The sequence below is a fragment of the Bombina bombina genome, unplaced genomic scaffold, assembly GCF_027579735.1.
Source record: "Bombina bombina isolate aBomBom1 unplaced genomic scaffold, aBomBom1.pri scaffold_554, whole genome shotgun sequence".
Taxonomy (NCBI): Eukaryota; Metazoa; Chordata; class Amphibia; order Anura; family Bombinatoridae; genus Bombina; species Bombina bombina.
The window spans coordinates 43351-55934 of NW_026512871.1; the positions used below are offsets into that span (position 1 = coordinate 43351).

The 12584-nt window shown below is 37.2% G+C and overlaps 1 pseudogene; it reads right to left on the reverse strand.

Moving 5' to 3' along the window:
• Window positions 1-9148: 9148 nt before the first annotated feature.
• On the reverse strand, window positions 9149-9875 carry LOC128644574 (PRA1 family protein 3-like; annotated as a pseudogene).
• Between the last annotated feature and the right edge of the window lie 2709 nt (window positions 9876-12584).

The following is a 12584-nucleotide window of genomic DNA, read 5'->3' on the forward strand; positions in this document are numbered from 1 at the left end:
AAAGTACAATGTGTGTGAAAAATAACACAAAATAAATACTGCCCAATAGTTTGACAAAGACTGGTAGTTGAATTAGTGAATTGAAAGTGTTAAAATACAAGAATTTCAAATACCCCAGGGTGTCTACTTTTTTAAAAATATATGGTTTGATGGAGGTAAATTACATTGGCCAGCTTCAATTTTTTTCCAAATAAGACATGGGTGCATGGGATGAGAAAATTCCAAGTTGAAAAAATGGAATGCACCCACTAAAAATAAAGCCTTTTATCCACCTGAGAACCTGACAAACCTATTCATGGGTAGTATCACTTTACTCAGAAGATGTTGTTGAACACATATTCAGGTGTTTTTTGTCAGTAACATATAACAGAAACTGAGAAATTCATGCCTAAAATTGTTGTTGAACACATATTGAGGTGTTTTTCTGTCAGTAACACATAACAGAAACTGAGAAATCCATGCCTAAAGTACAATGTGTGTGAAAAATAGCACCAAAAAAATGACTACCCAAATGTTTGACAAAGATTGGTGGTTGAATTAGTGTATGGAAAGTGTTAAAATTCCAGCATTTCAAATACCCTAGGGTGTCTACTTTTCAGAAATATATGTTTTGATGGGAGTAAATTACATTGGCCGACTTCAGAAATGTCCCAAATAAGACATGGATGCATGATGACAGATGTGAAAATTCAAAGTTGTAAAACTGGAATGTGCCCCCCTAAAATAAGGCTTTTTAGCCCCCTGAGAACCCAACAAACCTTTTCATGGGTGGTATCACTGTACTCAGGAGATGTTTTGAACACATATTAAGGTGTTTTCTGTCAGTAACACATAACAGGAACTGAGAATCCATGCCTAAATTGCGTGTGTGAAAAATAACACAATAAAATGACTACCCAAAAGTTTGACAAAGGCTAGTGGTTGAATTAGTGCATAGAAAGTGTTAAAATACCAGCTTTTCAAATACCCTAAGGTGTCTACTTTTCAAAAATATATGGTTTAATGGGGGTAAATTACATTGGTCGGCTTCGGAAATGTCCCAAATAGGACATGGGTGCATGATGACAGATGTGAAAATTCCAAGTTGGAAAACTGAAATGCGCCCCTAAAAATAAGGTATTTTAGCCCCTAGAGAACCCGACACCTATACATGGGTGGTATCACTGTACTCAGGAGATGTTACTGAACACATATTGGAGAGTTATTTGGCAGTAACCCTTAATGTTCTCAATAAATGTATTCTTAAATTGCTATTTTGTCAAAAAATCACTGCTTTGGCATAGATTGGTGGTAAAATGTCTGCATGAAAAGAGTCAAAATACGCCAAGTTTAATACCTTATGTTGTCTTCTTTTAAAAAATATATACATGTGAGGGGATATTCAGGGATTCCTGACAGATATCAGTGTTACAATGTAACTATTGCTAATTTTGAAAAAAAAAAATGGTTTGGATAGCAAAGTGCTACTTGTACTTATTGCCCTATAACTTGCAAAAAAAGCAAAGAACATGTAAACATTGGGTATTTCTAAACTCAGGGCACAATTTAGAAACTATTTAGCTTGGGTGTTTTATGTTAGTTGTAGATGTGTAACAGATTTTGGGGTCAAAGTTAGAAAAGTGTATGTTCCATTTTTTCATCATCTTTTATAAAAAAAATTATAGTAAATTATAAGATATGATGAAAATAAGGGTATCTTTAGAAAGTCCATTTAATGGTGAGAAAAACGGTATATAATATGTGTGGGTACAGTAAACGAGTAAGAGGAAAATTACAGCTAAACACAAACACCACAGAAAAGTAAAAATAGCCCTGGTCCCAAACAGTCAGCAAATGGAAAAGTGGTCTGGTCATGAAGGGGTTAAAAGTATATGAAACCCCCCAAAATATTTTGTGGTTCAGACAGAAATGATCAAATTTGCTTCGTTCCCATGATATTCTGTATTGAAGAGATACCTAGGTAGGCATCTGGATAACATGGCAGGAAATAGTGCTGCCATCTACTGTTTTTGCAAATGGATAACATTCTTGCAAAATTGCTGCCATATAGTGCTCTGGAAATGGGCTGGCTCCAAAGCACATGTTCCTGCTTTTCAACAAAAGATACCAAGGGAATGAAGAAAGATTCCTAATTTAAGTAAATTGGAAAGTTGTTTAAAACTGCATGCTTTGTATGAAATTGTGAGTGTTATATCCCTTTAAGTATTGTACTTTATAAAAAAAAATGATAAAATAGGACACAACTATGTCCAAATATCTAACAACTATTTTTTTTGAATGGAGTAAAAATACTACACAGAGAAAATGTAACATTCATGTAATAAAAAGTAAATTTTCCATTTGCAAACAAGCCAATCACATTTGATAAAAAATAACAATATGTTAACATCAAGAAAATTACAACAGTTGGGAAAAATTGATAAAACTTTAAGTTTATGGGTTATGTGCTCTGGTTGGTAAATAAAAAAATATGAGATTACATTATATATCATTTTATACTAAGACTATTTTATTGATTGAATTATGATATAGTAATAATCATAAAAGCACAATTCTTTTTTTTTTATCATGTCTCTTTAGTCTAGAAAGAAAGAAAACAAAAAAAATGAAAATATCCCCCAACGCCCTTCCTCCAATGCAAACCAACAGTTTATAGCCTCTTTTGGGTATCACAATAGGATAATTTGTATTCCTCTTTCATGCTGCAGAATGATTATATGCTGTTCCATTGTTTATGTAGCAATATCATAAATGGTTAATATATGAACTGCTTGTAAGCCACAAAATTGTTCCTTCACACTCTTCTGATTTTCATTTTCAGTTTATTAGTTATTATATTCAGTTTGTTTTTAAAAGAGGCAATAATTCTAAAATGGTATTGAGGAGTATACTCATCTGTCTACCAAAGATGCAAAGCAACTATAATGCCCAAACTCTTTAAAATCATAAATCAGATATAAAACACAAAAAAATATTTTGTGATTCTGACAGAGCATATAATTAAAAAAGAAGTTTACAAATGTACTCCTATTATTAAATGTACTTAAAGTAAAAGTAAAGTTTGGTGAATGAAAGCCTTTTTTAAAAAAATACTATTAAAACAGGGGCACTTTCATTTATCAAAGTTTAAAAACGTACCTTTTTTTCTTTTCACAGCCAGAGCAGATTCCCCCTCCTGGAAATCCTCTCTTCACACGTCAGCAATGACTAATGCGGCTTCCTCCAATCACAGCATGGCCTCAGGCAATAACGACCCAGGAGGAAAGCCGTGATTGGAGGAAGCCCGATTAGTCATTGCTGACATGTGAAGAGAGGATTTCCAGGAGGGGGAAGTTGCTGTAGCTGTGAAAAGAAAAAAAGGTAAGTTTTTAATCAAAATGGCTGCTTTGTAAACTTTGATGAATGAAAGTGCCCCTGTTTTTAATAGTATTTTTAAAAAATGGGCATTAATTCATCAAAGTTTACCTTCACTTTAATTTCCATGATATTTTGTGTTGAAGAGATACCTAGGTAGGCATCTGGAGCACTACATGACTGGAATAGTGCTGCCATCTAGTGCTCTTACAAATGGATAACAATCTTGCAAAACTGCTGCCATATACTGCTCCAGAAATGGGCCGGGTCCTTAACTTACATCCCTGATTTTCAACAAAAGATACAAAGAGAGTGGATAAAAATTGATAACAGAAGTAAATTGGAAAGTTGTTTAAAATCGCATGCTGTATCTGAATCATGAAAGAACATTTTTGGGTTTCATGTCCCTTTAACCCCTTAAGGACCAAGGACGTACGCCACACGTCCTCAAAAAAAAGTCAGTTAATGACCGAGGACGTGTGGCGTACGTCCTTGGTCTGGAAAGCAGCTGGAAGCGATCCTGCTCGCTTCCAGCTGCTTTCCGGTTATTGCAGTGATGCCTCGATATGGAGGCATCCTGCAATAACCCCCCTTGGCCATCCGATGCAGAGAGAGCCACTCTGTGGCCCTCTCTGCACCGGACATCGGTGGCCGGTATCGTTGGTGGGTGGGAGCAAGTCTGGGAGGCGGGTGGGCGGCCATCGGTGTGCCGGATGAAGGGGAGGGGGGCGGGATCGGGGGCGGGACAGGCGGGGGCGCGCACGGGAGCGCGCGCGTGCACAGGGGGCGGCGGGCGGGCGCGTGCACGGGGTGGGAGCGGGAGGGAACCGCTACACTGCAGCAAAAGTTAAGTTAAGAAGAGTAAAAAACAACAACATTTAACTAAATAAATTATGATCTAAGGGTTCTGGAAGGGGTGGGGGGTTGGTCTGGGGGGGGGGAGCTACACTACAGAAAAGGGCTATGAAGAAACCAATAAACATACTTTTGTTACTAAACTGGGTACTGGCAGACAGCTGCCAGTACCCAAGATGGCGCCCATTAAGGCAGAGGGGGTGGGTTAGAAAGCTGTTTGGTGGGGGATCAGTGAGGTTGGGGGCTAAGGGGGGGATCCTACACAGCAGCATATGTAAATATGCCAAAAAAAAAAAAAAAGCCCCAATATAGCTTTTATTTTAGTACTGGCAGAGTTTCTGCCAGTACTTAAGATGGCGGGGACAATTGTGGGGTGGGGGAGGGAAGAGAGCCGTTTGGGAGGGATCAGGGGGTCTGATGTTTTAGGTGGGAGGCTGAGCTCTAAACTAAAGCTAAAATTAACCCTGCAAGCTCCCTACAAGCTACATAATTAACCCCATCACTGCTAGCCATAATACACGTGTGATGCGCAGCGGCATTTGGCGGCCTTCTGATTACCACAAAGCAACGCCAAAGCCATATATGTCTGCTATTTCTGAATAAAGGGGATCCCAGAGAAGCATTTACAACCATTTGTGCCATAATTGAACAAGCTGTTTGTAAATGATTTCAGTGAGAAACCTAAAATTGTGAAAAATGTAACGTTTTTTTTTTTATTTGATCGCATTTGGCGGTGAAATGGTGGCATGAAATATACCAAAATGGGCCTAGATCAATACTTGGGGTTGTCTACTACACTATACTAAAGCTAAAATTGCCCCTAAAAGCTCCCTACATGCTCCCTAATTAACCCCTTCACTGCTGGGCATAATACACGTGTAGTGCGCAGTGGCATTTAGCAGCCTTCTAATTACCAAAAAGCAACGCCAAAGCCATATATGTCTGCTATTTCTGAACAAAGGGGATCCCAGAGATTAATTTAAAATAATTTAAGCCATAATTGCACAAGCTGTTTGTAAATAATTTCAGTGAGAAACCAAAAGTTTGTTAAAAAATTAGTGAAAAAGTGAACATTTTTTTGTATTTAATCGCATTTGGCGGTGAAATGGTGGCATGAAATATACCAAAATGGGCCTAGATCAATACTTTGGGATGTCTACTAAAAAAAAATATATACATGTCAAGGGATATTCAGAGATTCCTGAAAGATATTAGTGTTCTAATGTAACTAGCGCTAATTTTGAAAAATAATGGTTTGGAAATAGCAAAGTGCTACTTGTATTTATGGCCCTATAACTTATAAAAAAAAGCAAAGAAGATGTAAACATTGGGTATTTCTAAACTCAGGACAAAATTTAGAAACTATTTAGCATAAGTGTTTTTTGGTGGTTGTAGATGTGTAACAGATTTTGGGGGTCAAAGTTAAAAAAAGTGTGTTTTTTTCCATTTTTTCCTCATATTTTATAAAAAATTTTATAGTAAATTATAAGATATGATGAAAATAATAGTATCTTTAGAAAGTCAATTTAATGGCGAGAAAAACGGTATATAATATGTGTGGGTACAGTAAATGAATAAGAGGGAAATTACAGCTAAACGCAAACACTGCAAAAATGTAAAAATAGCCTTGGTCCCAAACGGACAGAAAATGGAAAAGTGCTGTGGTCGTTAAGGGGTTAAACACTGTACATATTATTACACGCTAAGCAGCTCAGACAATGGTACATTTTATATTGCTGATCTGAGGAATAGAAGACTACTAAATGGTACCCAGAAAATGATTATTGTTTTCTTAAAATTCACTAAGTGCAGATATTCTTTATCATTTTATCATTACTTTGATCCTGTCACCCTGGTGGCTGATGTTTTGAAAGGTGAGAGTGCAGATCCTTTGTATATAAGTTTATATAAATCATTTTTGCTACAGGTAAAATATGTAAAATAAACCACTTCCTATATTAAGCCAACCATACTGATCCTTTATCTGGTGCTTAGTGTAGGAGCTGTGTTCTCATGTGTTTTACACATTACTTGACACTGAACCCATATTTTTTCTTTTGTGATTCAGATAGAGCACGCCATTTTAAGCAACTTTCTAATTTACTCCTATCATTTTTTTCTTCGCTCTCTTTCTATTTTTTTTTTTTTTTTTTTTTTTTTTTTTTTTTTTTCCTTATCTAAGTTTGTAATTTATTTCTAAAATTAAATGGACATTATACTAGGAAACTATATTATCTATATGGAAGAGCAGCAAATAAACATATTGGTTTGTTTTGTACAAGCGGTTTTAAATTCAAAGCATACGGCAGTATCAGTTGTGCGTCCTAATGGTCATATAGGTAGGAGCAAACATATGTAGCTATTAACCAATGAATATTTGTAGGAAGTGCTGTATTATTTAAATTCAAATAGATTTAAGTTCAGAGTTTCTCAGGTTACAAAAAAAACATTTTGGGTTTCATGTCTCTAACTTTTATATTGCAAGAGAGAAAGAAAATAGAATAAAATACTTTAGCAGTAGACAAATCTAGCACAGCCGTGTCTAACCTATACTTTTATCACCTCCACTTCCAAAACCACTACTGTACTAGGAATACGTCTTATTGACCTAAGCTCTGTTAACGGATGCTTTTCTTTAATGTTTCTGCCTGGAGTAAGCAGCAGTTACTGAAATAAAAAACACAGCTCATATGCTGTCTATTGGAAGGATCTTTCTATATATAAGAACACCTTATATGTATTGGTGTGTTTGTACTATTTCCCAATTGGTTCGCTCAACTGGAAAGAACACTCTAGTGTGGCACCTAATGGTTGGACACACTGGTCTATATTGACTATCGTTACATTAGAAGGCAGAAGAATAAACTGAGATAACTTCCCTATGGAACTACAAGCCAGAAGCATAGCAGAAGCTGAGATGTGGAGTGAGGTTTAACGTTTGTGCAAATATACAGCATATGTAAGGGCCCTAATGGTTTGACTACAAACTTGAGTGCAAAAAGTCTAAACCAGCTTCAAAATGAAGTTGCTGGTTAAAGGGACACTGAACCCAATTCTTTTCTTTCGCAATTCAGATAGAGCAGCAACTCAAGGAAACCCTCTAATCCACTTCTACTAGCAAGAGAACGAAGAAAAATTGATATCTATATTTGAAAAAGAAGGCATCCAAGCCAAGGAGCCAAGCAATTTTTGGTTCAGACCCTGGACAGCACTTGTTTAATGGTGGATGAATTTATCCACCAATCAGCAAGAACAACCCAGGTTGTTCACCAAACATAGGTAGGCATTTAAACGTACATTCCTGCTTTTCAAATAAAGATCCCAAGAGAATAAAGAAAATGTGACAATAGGAGTAAATCAGAAAGCTGCCCAAAATCGCATGCTCTATCTAAATCACAAAATATTTTTTTTGGGTTCAGTGTCCCCTTAAGTGTGGACATAGGACGTATAATTAAAATATTAAATCACTAGAGGAAGGAACTAGGTGTAACAAATCCATAAACATTGGGTAAATGAGCAACTAAAGCAAGCCAAGTGTCCCGTGTGCGCCTGTTCTCTAAACTAAAGCAAGCCAAGTGTCCCGTGTGCGTCTGTTCTCTAAACTAAAGCAAGCCAAGTGTCCCGTGTGCGTCTGTTCTCTAAACTAAAGCAAGCCAAGTGTCCCGTGTGCGTCTGTTCTCTAAACTAAAGCAAGCCAAGTGTCCCGTGTGCGTCTGTTCTCTAAACTAAAGCAAGCCAAGTGTCCCGTGTGCGTCTGTTCTCTAAACTAAAGCAAGCCAAGTGTCCCGTGTGCGTCTGTTCTCTAAACTAAAGCAAGCCAAGTGTCCCGTGTGCGTCTGTTCTCTAAACTAAAGCAAGCCAAGTGTCCCGTGTGCGTCTGTTCTCTAAACTAAAGCAAGCCAAGTGTCCCGTCTGCGTCTGTTCTCCAAACTAAAGCAAGCGAGGTGTCCCATCTGCGTCTGTTCTCCAAACTAAAGCAAGCCAGGTGTCCCGCCTGCGTCTGTTCTCCAAACTAAAGCAAGCCAGGTGTCCCATCTGCGTCTGTTCTCCAAACTAAAGCAAGCCAGGTGTCCCATCTGCGTCTGTTCTCCAAACTAAAGCAAGCCAGGTGTCCCGCCTGCGTCTGTTCTCCAAACTAAAGCAAGCCAGGTGTCCCGCCTGCATCTGTTCTCTAAACTAAAGCAAGCCAAGTGTCCCGCCTGCATCTGTTCTCTAAACTAAAGCAAGCCAAGTGTCCCATTTGCGTCTGTTCTCTAAACTAAAGCAAGCCAAGTGTCCCGCCTGCATCTGTTCTCTAAACTAAAGCAAGCCAAGTGTCCCGCCTGCATCTGTTCTCTAAACTAAAGCAAGCCAAGTGTCCCATTTGAGTCTGTTCTATAAACTAAAGCAAGCCAAGTGTCCCGCCTGCATCTGTTCTCTAAACTAAAGCAAGCCAAGTGTCCCATTTGCGTCTGTTCTCTAAACTAAAGCAAGCCAAGTGTCCCGCCTGCATCTGTTCTCTAAACTAAAGCAAGCCAAGTGTCCCGCCTGCATCTGTTCTCTAAACTAAAGCAAACCAAGTGTCCCATTTGCGTCTGTTCTATAAACTAAAGCAAGCCAAGTGTCCCGCCTGCATCTGTTCTCTAAACTAAAGCAAGCCAAGTGTCCCATTTGCATCTGTTCTCTAAACTAAAGCAAGTCAAGTGTCCTGTCTGCGTCTGTTCTCTAAACTAAAGCAAGTCAAGTGTCCCGCCTGCATCTGTTCTCTAAACTAAAGCAAGTCAAGTGTCCTGTCTGCGTCTGTTCTCTAAACTAAAGCAAGTCAAGTGTTCCATCTGTTATCTAAACTAAAGCAAGCCAAGTGTCCAATCTGCGTCTGTTCTCTAAACTAAATCAGGGTAAACATTGTGTAACCAATAAACACTTCATATGGTAAAATAATAATACTCAGAATACTATGTTTACATGCACAGTACTCCTAAAACTTTAATTACAGAATTTAGGGAGTCACGTTGAGTTGTAGCTGACCTGTAAAATAAGTCAGAATTAGGGATAATTCAGTGTTACCAAATTCCCATTGTCAGTGGCCACTGTTCATGCAGTTCCAACAATAGTAGACCCACAACTACTTGGAATATTATAATTTTACAGAACAATGTAAAAGCATTTCTTCAAATTGGCTGTCCAAATAATCGGAAAAAACATGGCAGACATCTGTTGCCAGTTAAGTGAATGAAACACGTCAGTGGGTCAGCAGCAGAGTGGGGCTGTGGCTTGTAAGAGGCCATCTTTACTCCTTCCCTTTGGTGATTAGACCGGCAATTTTAGCAAAGTTTTCTTCCTGCTGTTCCAGGGCATCAAGGACAATTCCCATAGGCGTTTTCTTCAGACCAATTCCCTCAATCTTATTTTCCAGTTTGTTCTTTACATTACGAAGCCTCAGAGAAGCATGAATAAACATTACCCACCAGGGAGATAATAGCCGCACCCATAAGCAGGTAGTTCGTTTGATAGTAGAGAAGGTTGCTTACGACCCTGTTGTTCCATTTAGATACATCTTTAAAGTCAGGCCGGGCAAACCGCTCAAAGCCAGGGAAGAAATCCTCCCAGGAGCGTAGAGGAGCAACCTGTACGTCCATTCTGAACAGCTGATTCAAGATAGTCAAGAGGCCTAGTCAATGTCTGCGCATGCGCAAAATCTCTCTCTTGCTATCTTTATTTGAAAAAAAGACATCTAAGCTTTTTTTTGGCTTAGAACTCTGGACAGCACTTTTTTATTGGTGGATGAACTTATCCACCAATCAGCAAGAACAACCCAGGTTGTTCACCAAAAAATGGGCCGGCATCTAAACTTACATTCTTGCATTTCAAATAAAGATACAAAGAGATTGAAGAACATTTGATAATAGGAGTAAATTAGAAAGTTGTCATGCTCTATCTGAATCACAAAAGAAAGACATTGGGTTCAGTGTCCCCTTAAGTTAATGAAAGGTAGGACAACATAAAAGCGAAAGTATTTATCAATTTACACAAATAAAATGCTTGAACCTAAATAAATTGGCTTATTTTCATATTACTTGTGATGTTACCTTACCGCCTATGTTTATAGCACTGCGGAATCTGTTGGCGCGCTACAAATAACTGATAATAATAATCAATGGCAATCACTAGTAATAAAGTACAGTAAAATAAATTCAATTATTATTTGTGTTTGAACAAGTTGTAATGCAATGAAGTACAATTGCCATGTTTTGTTAAAGGTTTTTACAGAAAAATGTTTTAAGTCTACAGTTGTTTGGAGCAAAACTTATTTAAAGGGACATAAAAACCCATATTTTTTCTCTCATGATTCAGATAGAAAATACAATTTTAAACAACTTAATAATTTACTTCTATTATCTTTGTTTCATTCTCTTGGTATCATTTGTTGAAGAAGCAGCAATGCACTAATGGTTTCTAATTGAACTCATGGGTGAGCCAATCACAATCAATATATATATTCCGCCACCAATCAACAGATAGAACCTAGGTTCTCTGCTGCTCCTGAGCTTGTCTAGATAGACCTTTCAGCAAAGGATGACAAGAGAAGAAAGCAAATTAAATAATAGAAGTAAATTGGAAATTTGTATTCTCTATCTGAATCATGAAAGAAAAAGTTTGGATTTCATGTCCCTTTAAGTTTTATTATGATAATTCAAATAGGCCATAGGGCCTGAGCCAATGTTTTTTTTCTGACCGAATAATTGCAAGTGATTGTTGCTTCAGGAGACACAAACACACACACATGCACATGCACGTGCACATTAACCTAGGGGACCAAACATAAATAAATGTAAGGGAGGAGTAGGGAAAGGGTGGGGTCATGAAAAGCCAGAAAATAGAAAGATTACTCCAACTATCTACTGTTAAAGGGATATAAACACCCACAATTTTATTTTGTGATTCAGACAGAGCGTAACATTTTAAAAAACTTTCCAATTTACCTCTATTATCAAATCTGCTTTGTTCCCATGATATTCTGTGTTGAAGAGATACCTAGGTAGGCATTTGAAGCACAATATGACAGGGAATAGTGCTGCCATCATCTAGTGCATTCTTGCAAACCTGCTGCCATATAGTGCTCCAGAAATGATCCGGCTCCTAAGCATAAGTCCATGCTTTTCAACAAAAGATACCAAGAGAACAAATAAAGTTGTTTAAAATTGAATGCTCTATCTGAATCATGAGAGAAAAATGTGGGTTTAATATCCCTTTAAAAAGAGAGTAAACACCTTGTAATTACAAGACATTTCTGTAGTGTTGTTAAAGACTAATCCTTTTTTGCTACAATTAATTTTAAATAGCCAAACGCCATCCACCATTTGCCTTACTTGGACTTTAGTCTGCGGAGAGAAAAGCTAGCCACTGTGGGTGTTCCAGTTTCGTCGAGCTTCAACACAAAAAAATATATTTTACACAGAACAGAATTATTTAGTGTTCTCTGTTCCTTTACTTGCTAATGCGATATTGATGATAATGAGTTTTTGTACTTTAAGTGAATTGTTTTGCAGTTGTTATCAGTTAAAGCCAATTAAGGACAGATATGTAGCAGGGTTATAGCCCTGAGAAATCAGCAGGGTGCCTTTCAAGTTCTGAGAATTAGAAATTGCTCAATTTACAGAGCTAAATTACATGAAAATTGGCAAAAAAATTATGAAATTATAATGCAAATTTTTTTCATTATGCATAACTAAACTTTATATAAAAATCTCAAGGTGTTTACTGTCCCTTTAATAAACCATAGGAAAAATAGAATCTCATAAGCTTTCATTCTGTTTTATTGCACAAAATAAATACTACTTTTTAACAAAACCATACTCCGGTCATGCTATTTATTATAATATGTATAAATGCAAGAATATACATTTAAAACACCTATATACATTAAAAACAAACAAGATATGTTCAGATACACAGAGAGGGTACTGGATCTAAACTAATATCTATAAGAAGCGCCAAGCTAAGATAAATAGTGCATCAATAAAAATATAACTATACATATATATATATATATATATAGACAGTGGTATGGACACAAATATTAAAAATATTAAAAAATATATATTAGGCACACAATGACATGATTATTAATACATTATTGGTCACACAATGACGTGTGGGTAAAAAGTCTAATAATAGACCACAGTCCCAAAGATGTATGGGGGTCCCAATGTAAGTACTCAAGATGATGTAAGGACAATCTAGCACCTCCAGGCAGCTCCTCTAGGGTGTCACGCCAAACACATGAATATGAATCTAAGAAGCAAAAAATAAAGGGCGCCACATAGTGCAAATCATTATATCACACCAAGCTAGTAGTAGAAAGAGGTCAATCCTATTCACGTGATGAAATGCAC